Source organism: Lathyrus oleraceus, chromosome 6 (genome assembly GCF_024323335.1).
Source record: "Lathyrus oleraceus cultivar Zhongwan6 chromosome 6, CAAS_Psat_ZW6_1.0, whole genome shotgun sequence".
In the NCBI taxonomy this organism is placed as follows: Eukaryota; Viridiplantae; Streptophyta; class Magnoliopsida; order Fabales; family Fabaceae; genus Lathyrus; species Lathyrus oleraceus.
The window spans coordinates 475274713-475281893 of record NC_066584.1 but is presented as its reverse complement, the minus strand read 5'-3'; positions in this window follow the sequence as shown (position 1 = coordinate 475281893).

Sequence of the window (7181 nt, the reverse complement as noted above, 5' to 3'; positions counted from 1 at the left end):
ATACCGAATCTTCCAAAGACAAGCACCCATGCCGGGGAGAGGAGAAGACTGCTCTGCTGGAGAGACAAAAGTTGAAGTCTTCAATAAACACTCTGCTTGGGAACTGGCCCACAAAAGTGTTCCAACAGCAAACTTGCTGGGGATGCCCCACAATAGGGCTCAAACAGCACTCTACTGGGATGCACCACAATAGGGGCTAACAGGGACTTGGAGGAAGAATGCTGCACTGCCGGGGACATGAGGATGAACCACTTCAACCAACACTGCACTGAGCAACCTCGCTGAGGAGAAACCATAAGAGGTTCTACAGGAAAAAGATACAGTTATGCTCGAGATACGAACAACTGTCTTACCTGTTGGTAATCATACCACCCTTGGGAGAGCACTGCGGATCTCCTAAGTATCCTTCCATCATTGTGAATGTTCACTTTGTTTAAGAACAATTTTGTGAAAGATTTGTTTATTTTAAAAACAATGATACTTTATCAATTAAAACATGCAAAACATTTGTTGAGTTGAAACAAATAAGAGTGCAAATAATTGGATAAAAGCTCAAATTGATGTGATGGAATGGTAGTCTGCAAATGGCAGGACTCCATAGATCTGTGCAAGTTTGAAATCGGTGATATATGTTGGAGAGGGCTACATTGAACATAATGACCTTTTCTCTACCAATTCCGAATTTCGGTGTATTCGAAGCCTCAGTCGACGATGAATCGAGAATTCCTGGCGGATGACAGATGTAGAACACGGTCTTGTCAGGATGCAGTTACTTGCCAAATCCCTAATTTTTGCCTAGATTGCCCCAGTGTGAGGTGCTCAATCTAGCGGGATGCAAATTCTTTTTTCATGTCTCTAATTTTTTCCTGGATCGCCCTTTCGGGTTTTCAATCCACCGAGACGCTCCTTTTTTGCCTAAGTCGCCCTTTGGGGTGTTCGACTTAGCGAGCTATTCTGCTTTTTTTGTTTTTGTTTTAGGCGAAGTATTTCTTGACTGCATCTGGATTCACAGGACGAATGGAATCTCCATCCATTGCTGTAAGTGTCAAAGCACCGCCTGAAAAGGCTCTCTTGACAACATATGGACATTCATAGCTTAGGGTTCACTTGCCCCTGGAATCGGGCGCGAAAGACAAGACTTTCTTGAGCACAAGGTCACCTTCTCGGAACACACGAGGCTTGACCTTCTTATCGAATGCTTTCTTCATTCTCTGCTGATATAACTGACCATGCCACATGGCAGTTAATCTCTTCTTTTCGATCGAATTCACTTGGTCGTAACGATTCTGAATCCCTTCAGCATCAGCCAACTTGGGACTTGAGGGTGCTATTTTTCTTTTGTTTCTTTCTTTCTTTTTTCTTTCTTTTTCTTTCTTTGGATTTTGCACCCTCCTCTTTCTTTTCTTTTTTTTTGATTACATTTGTAATGCCCCAGTTGGCTGTTCTGCTGATTCTCGAGATACAACTGAGTGATCTTCTTTTCTTGCTCAAGAAGTCGGGAAATCTCGTCAGGAATCCCTTCAACATCATCTTCTTCCGCTTCGAATACAGGGAATTCAAAATTGGGAGATGGCGTTGGATCATTATGTTCAATGGGTTTAAGAATCAACCTGCATAATGATTTTGAATATAAAAGCTTTTTGGAAAACAAACAAGACAATCGTTATGCAGATGAAAAGATTGCTTTTATTCTTGTTTTTAGGGTTTTTTGTGATCACCAATTTCATGCAAAAAGCGAAAAGGGAAAACAAATGGAAAAACAAATGTTTAACATGCTTTTTATTTGAATGAAAATATCATTGCACAAATGTTGCCAACAATGTCATCACTTCTCCTTTTGGCATGGGAGAAGGGTTTTTAAACAAAGTGATTATTACTCTGACTTATGAATGACTGTAGGAACGCCCACAGTGACCCAATTGTGATAGATCCCACCAGGGATGACAAATGTCAGAATCCTTTGCATCAGCAGCTTCCGCCTTTGAACAACCCTTTTCATTGAAGACCTCAGAAGACAAGTCAATGCCAGCCCGGGACTTGCTGTCCTCAAGCTTGATTACCATTGGGACCTAAGTCCTCGAAGCTCAGAATACCTGATCTTATAAGGTCCTGCACCTTGTTCTTCAACTGAAAGCAGCTTTCCACATCATGACCAGGAGCACCCGAATGATACACACAATGCTGATCAGGCTTATACCACCACCGAGGGTTGACGGGTATAGCCGGCGGGTCTCTGGGAGTAATCAAGTTCCGCTCTATCAAAGAGGGATACAGTTCTGCATATGACATAGGAATTGGATCAAAAATGATCTTCTTCCTCTCATTACTTGTACTGGCTTGATTACCATTGTGAGGCTGGTAAGCCTGCTGTTGAGGACGATGTTGTTGCTGCTGATATTGCTGAGTTGGCCTTCTCTGTTGTTGTTGAGGTTGAGTTGCTGGAATAGCCACAGCAACAACCTGGCGATACTGTCCTCTGTTCACATTCCTCCAACGGTGCACAGCATTTGCTTCACCCTCTCCCCTTCTGGGTGCCCCAGAGGATGGCTTTTTAGAACTCGAAGAACTTGAAGAGCCAGGATCTTGTATCTTTCCTGCTTTAATGAGACTCTCAGTCCTCTCCCCATAGACAACAACATCAGAAAAGCTACTGAACGGGCAACTCCCCATGCGGTCCATGAACACACCCTGCAAGGTCCCGATGAACATGTCAGTCAGCTCTCTCTCCAACATCGGAGGTTGTACTCTTGCGGCTAGCTCAGGCCATCTCTGGGCGTACTCTTTGAAGCTTTCCCCAGTCTTCTGACACAAGCTCTGCAGTTGGGTTCGGCTCGAAGCCATATCCATGTTGTGCTTGTATTGCCTCAGAAAGGCTTCACCCAGATCTTTCCAGCTTCTGACTGATTCTTTCTTCAGATCCATGTACCAGTCCAAAGACGCTCCAGACAAACTGTCTTGGAAAAAGTACATCCACATCTTCTCATCGTCAGTGTATGCGGAGATCTTCCTGTAATAAGCCTGCACGTGGGTGCGAGGACAGGAAGTGCCATTATATTTGTCAAAGGACGGCGCCTTGAATTTATAGGGGATCCTCAGCCCATCAACCAAACCCATATCAGTTACATCGAAGCCCAAAGAGTTCTGACACTCCATGGCACAGATTTTCTCAGCAAGGGCATCAACTTTTTTGTCCCTCTCTTCAACTCTTCCAACCTCGTCTTCTTCACTGAGCAGTGTGAACATATCCTCCTGCCGGTCAACCAACGAAGCAGGATGGCGAATAGGAGCACGGGTTGCTCTGGCATTAACAGTCTCTGCAGCAAGAGGCTGTCCATTGATTCTGATACCCCTCAATTCATCACCCATGGCATAGTTGTTAACGGGGATGTTAGCAGCAACTTGGTCATTAACAGGGACCCCCTCTGGTGAAGCACGGTGGACTGGTGGAATCATAGCTTCCTGTCTCTAGGCTAAGGCATGCAGCTCCTCTTGCCCTTGCACAACACCCTGCATCATGCTCATGAATTGGGCCATGTTTGCCCTCATCTCGGCCAACTCAGCCTGAACTTGATCCATATTCCTCTGTTGATTCAGTCTGGTTTCGTAGCAGTGTGGACGACGATCAGCAATCCTGCCTAGGACAGGAACCAGAGTGAGAAGTCTTGTCCCCAAACATGTCTGTAATGCAAGGATGATATGTGCATGATATGCGTATGATGCGGATGCTATTTTATCATGAATGATCCTGATAAAGGATATGCACATGCGGGTTAACTTTTCCTTTTTTATGCATTATTTTTTCATGCATTACTCTTTTTTTGAAACTAAACATGCCATGATGCAAATGATGACGCCATGACTGGTTGGCTGCGTATCTCGGAGCACAGGATCAAAGCTTCGGCTTGCATCCGGAACCACGAAGTCATCTGAGACCCAAAGTCATCTGGAACCCAAATCTCTGAACCGAGTCACCAACAGGGGCCAAGAGTCACCAACATAATACAGTCACCAACAGATCAAGTCACCAACTGTACCTGTAATGATGATCATTCCCTCCCCACTCGCGGGTGTCATCTAGGCCAGGGTAAGGTCGAGGGAAACGCAGGATAAACAACCCTTTCAAGAATATCATCATATACACACCAGATGTATGCAACGATAATACCCCATCAGGATCTGAACTGCTCGTGATGCCATGTTCCGCTAAGTGGCGCCATACCACCCGCTTCCCAAGAATCACTTTATTCCTAGGTGTCCTAGAGTTCACTCATAACTTGGGTATTGGGCCTTTTACCTCATGTAACTCCCACCCCACAGAGAGACAAACACACAACCATCACAATGAAAATATGATGCATGCAAACATAAATGCAAACATAAATGTAAACATAAACGATCACATCATAATCATAAATGCAATAAATAAAGCAGTAAAAGCAACCAAACCCTATCCTACAGAGCGCTAGGACTGACTCGCTTAGGGAAGACGGACCAGCAAGAGGTCAACTTCTCTATATGTCCCCAGCAGAGTCGCCAGCTGTCGCATTACGCGAAAAACCGGCGGGAAACGAAACAATAGAGCCGCCACCGTGCGTTATTTATCCCAAAAGAGGGAAAGGAAATGCTCGAAGTAAACCTGGGAAAGACATGGTCTCGCGACCAGAGAAAGATGGGATCGGGAGTCGGTTATGCGAAGGGAAGGTATTAGCACCCCTACGCATCCGTCGTACTCGACGGGATCCACGCACAAAAGAATAGAAGAAAGGTAGCTAGAAACTGATCACAAACTGCACACAAGGCTGGAAACAAACACAGAAAGACAAAAGAAACGGGACTCGGCAGGATATCGCATCCTGGGCCTACGTAGTCTATCAGATACAGACATCAGAGTCGACGTAGTTCGGGGTAGGGGAAACGTGCTCGCTAGGATGTCGCATCCTATGCATACGTATCTTCTATAACCAGAGAAGAATCAGAGCACTCGTAGCTCGGCTAACGCACGCCAAACAAAACAAAGACAGGAAACTGACTGCCAATCGCTGGACTTATGTCAGACTCCACACAAACAGGCAAACCTGGAAACCGAATGCCAATCGCTGGACTTACATCAGACTCCGAACCAACAAACACACCCAGGAAACCAACTGCCAATCGCTGGACTTACGTCAGACTCCAACAAGCAAACAAGACACAGGAAACCAACTGCCAATCGCTGGACTTATGTCAGACTCCAAACACACACAAAGGGGTTGAAAAAGAAAAAGGGCGCCCAGAGAGATCTGCTCATCTCCTGCCTACGTACCTCATCTGGTATGAGGATCAGGGCGACGTAGTTCCCCTACACAGGGAAAGAACTTCTAGCCTAACCAGATACAAAGGGAGACACAAACTACTAGGGAGACTACGACTCGAGCCTAGAAGTTGTCATGCATACGATCCCTATGTTAAGGTTTCTATCTAACTTGCACAGGGAGCAAGCTATCCTAAACAGCACAGGCAAATACATACAAGCACAAAAAGCAAGCACACACACTATATGCAAACAATTGGGCTCATACAAGGTTAGGCTGTAAAAACAAGCCAACTGGAATAGGGTGTAGTTAGCTCTTAACCCTAACATTGAGAGTTAGGGTGAAGCAGATGAAATGGGAAGTGAGGGTAGGACCTCACAGCTCTTATCCCTGGCCTGGGAGAGCTTGACTCAAATAGAAAATGTGGGAGTTCAGAATGTAGGAACTCTTCTCCACAAATGACTGACTCAACTTGATCTTGGGTTTTTATTCACAATGCATCAACACAATGGTGTGAGCAAGGTGAATGACACACTGAGTAGCAGGAGATGGATTACACATCTCTTTTATCTGACAATTGCCTCCTAAGAGGTCTTTACCTGCTTGGCACACAAATAAACATTCACAAGCATTACCTCTTAAGGAGGGCTTCAGACAGGTGCCTGCCCACATAACAGGACAGGTCTTCCAGACTACATGAAGTCAAAAGAATTATACCTCAGTGGTTAAGCAACCAAGCAAAGCAAAGCAAAGTTCAAGTGAACTCTAAGGAACTTAGGTACCTGTGGAAAATCTAAACCAATCAGTTCAACTGTACAGACAAACAATCAACAGGCAATCACAAACAGACAGACAATGTTCACAATGTGCAAGCCACAAGGCATCAACCTACAAAACGCACAAGTGTTAATAATCAAAAGCAAACATCAATGCTCAAATGAGGAAGCATCATCAACTATGGACTTGGATGTTTAAACCTGAAATCAAAACCCACATGTAAGCCACAAACCACTAGGTCAAAGCCTAGGGTCAAAGATGGAGAAAAAAGTCAAAACAGAACCTCAAATTTAACATGAATCAACCTTATCCAATCAAGAATAAATCTCAAAAAGTCCCATATCAAAATCATTAATCATATTCATTTCATGAGCAAAACATGGTAAGGCATGCAAATGGTGACCACATTGAGACATCAGAAGAAACAAATGCACATCAAATCAAAAATGACTCAAATAATCTTGGCAAAATTCATGAGTAAACAGGACATATAACATGATCAACACACAAAAAATCGGAGGCATTGGACATCATTAGGCATGGCAATCACCTAGCATAATTCAAACAATCACATGTGTGACACAAATTGTCACACCAAGTTAGCATGAGCATAAAACAGAATGGGAGCATGGGAAAAATCTCAAATCAAAGCCAAAATGTCACTCAACATGTCTAGAATCCACACACAAAATTTCAGAAGCATTGGATCATTTTTGAGCATTTTATGATGAATGGAGCAAGGCAATATCATGAATGGATACATATTCAATCTCCCTAGGACAAATCAATTTTCCAACCAAGCACAAATTGCAATTTAATGATCATAAAAAAGTAGACAGATTGAGGATCATGATACAAAAAATTGGAGATCATTTGGTGCATTTTTCATTTTTAAATGATTTTTGGAAGTTGAGAAAAAATTTGAAAAATGAAATGGGGCAAGCATGCAAAAATAAGAAAATGAATGAAGCATTTGGAATAAACGCCTCAGCCAGGAATCGATCCTTGACTGGATTTGAACATGGCGCGTGTTTCCTAATGAAACGCTGCGTTTCATTAACTGACGTGTAAGTCAGCGTACATGTGGCAATGGTCAAAGCGTGTGGACCAACC